The sequence below is a fragment of the Elephantulus edwardii genome, unplaced genomic scaffold (assembly GCF_000299155.1).
Source record: "Elephantulus edwardii isolate Elephantulus edwardi_28Jun2011 unplaced genomic scaffold, EleEdw1.0 scaffold00016, whole genome shotgun sequence".
Classification (NCBI taxonomy): domain Eukaryota; kingdom Metazoa; phylum Chordata; class Mammalia; order Macroscelidea; family Macroscelididae; genus Elephantulus; species Elephantulus edwardii.
In genome coordinates this window covers 17,768,410-17,770,745 of record NW_006399766.1, presented here as the reverse complement: position 1 = coordinate 17,770,745, position 2,336 = coordinate 17,768,410, and the positions used below count along the sequence as shown (strand labels likewise).

At 45.2% G+C, this 2,336-nt stretch overlaps 1 pseudogene; it reads right to left on the bottom strand.

Moving 5' to 3' along the window:
* Positions 1 to 1,050: 1,050 nt before the first annotated feature.
* On the bottom strand, positions 1,051 to 1,557 carry LOC102875863 (annotated as a pseudogene).
* Between the last annotated feature and the right edge of the window lie 779 nt (positions 1,558 to 2,336).

Here is a 2,336-nt window from a genome sequence, read left to right as displayed (position 1 = left end):
ACTCTTGTGCTGACTACTTTGTACCTTGGGGAACAAGAAACTTTCTTTTTTTTACCAGGTGAGAGCAACGCTTTTATTAGCTCATAGTTCTGTAGGGCAAATAGCAGGTCTAGCGTGACTCAGCTGTGTCTTTTGCTTAAAGTATAACAAGGCCAAAATGAAGGTATTGGCAGAAATCTGGGGGTGAATCCACTTCCAAGTTAATTCAAGCCATTGGCAATTCAGTTACTTGCCACTGTATGCCTGAAGTTCCCTCTTCTTCTTCCTCTTCTCCATTTTCTTCTCCTTCTCTGCTTTCTTATTCTACTCTACCCCCTTCTTCTCTTTCTCCTTCTCCTCCAGCGTATTCTTTTTTCTCCTGATTGTGCTGGGGTGGTTTCTGGTTGGGCAGCTTTTGGAGGAGGTGCCACCTGGTATGGAAGCAGGTCTGGTACTCATCTTCATATTGCAGCCAGGGCCCCTAGGACATGGCAGAACTGCCCCAGACTATTTCCGAGGCTGTAAATCTCCAACGCTGCCATCTTCCTCCCGCGCTGCAGCCGGTGGGTTCAAACAAGGCAATAACCACACACCGAGGGTTGTCTCCCCACTTTTCTGAGGTCCGCAGGGGCTGCTGCGCCCCACTTTATAGCGAAGGAGGAGATCGGGGCTAATATTTTTTAAGAAACAAAAGAGTGTGCTGTTTGCAAGGACTTGACGGAAATGGCTTTGTGTAGAACCTGTACAAAATTTAGCTGTTTTAAAATTACAAACTATGAGCAACTGAACCCAAAGGTCTAAATGTACATTCTTTTCCGACTACATTTCAGCTAATATTGCAGAACTACTGGCAGATTGAAAAGTTGCTACTTAACAGTTCTGTCGACTGTAGCAACTCTGTACCTTAGGATACCACAAAATCTTAGGAAATAAGGCTGAGTGATACCTGTTACAGAAATACCCTACTCTTTACAAACTTCCACCCTCCTCCACCCTGTCAAAATCATAAGCAGCTCTCCTCTATGGCAGAGAAAGAATGTAAGGGCCGCGAAGACCGGCTTAGGTAATGTATCACTTGGTCCACTGTCTGGCCGTTTGGTCATGTTCAGGTCTGTTGGTCATATACTGAGGAGCAATACTTCCCACCAAAGGGTTGGTGGAATTGTCGTCTGTAAGAAGCGAGCAGTTAAGAGGATTTTAGAAATGGTCAGTACTGGGCTACAGTTATCTTTCAGTATGTCCAAGCAAATAATGCCTTGACTATTAATGTTACAGTGATAGATTCTTGTTCGTAACGTAACCTGTGGAGGCTGGTAGGGATATTGTTCTGTACAGGACAGCAAGGAAATACACTCCCCCCTCATAGACCGTGGAGGACTCACTGCAGTTGGGCAGAGGGGCTAAGGTGATGTCGGCCAGTTTCCTCTGAATCCTCTTGGCTCTAGTGGAGAGGAGTTTGGACTTTCTACTCATGCTGACTTTACATTCCTTCTACTTGGGGGTGTTTGCCTCCTTCTCAGTCTGTTGGTTGGAGGAAGAGGAGGAGCTGGTGCTGGCCCTCAGATGGCCATCCGACATAGTGAACCCCCACCCCACCCTGCAAAGGCCCCTGTCTTTGTGTCTGGTTCGTCCATGTTGCCAAGGCGATGGCTGCTACGGCAGTGCCTGTGGCTGGGCCAGGCCACTCGTGTGCAGCCTGGCCAGGCGTGTCTGTCCCCGGGAGAGAACTGGAAGTGCCACAACATCAACTTATTAACAAGGCAATCAAGAAACCTTTTTTTCCCACTCATTTTAATATTTATTTTTTATTTCAATGAGAATTTATAGAGAGTTTGGACTTCCATTCAATCATTGTTGCACTTTTCTCCCCTCCCAATGCTCCCCACAGGACACTACCCTCTTGGAAAAGTAAAAGAATAATTCTTTCAATGTTTTACAATTCCTCCCCGCAGGTCCTCTCCTCTATGCATCCTTTGCTATGGACTCTTGTCATGACAAAAATGCCTAATCACATATCCCTTTTAAACAGTTTTCTCCATCATGAGTTTCAATGCAGTATACGTTATTACACCCATCTTTCTGAGTCTCCCCCCAGCCTTGATGTCAATCCTGTTTTCCAACAGTGGCACTGTGCAGTATTTGTCCTTTGTGCCTGAGACATTTCACTAAGCACAATGTCCTCCAGAATCACCCATTTTGAATAATACTGCATGAGTTCCTTGTTTTTCAATGCAGCATAATATTCTATTGTGTGAGTATACCACAGCTTCTCTACTCATTCATTTGTTGATGGGCAGTTAGGTTGTTTCTAACTTCTTGCTATTATGAACAAAGCTCTGATAAACATGGGTGTGCAT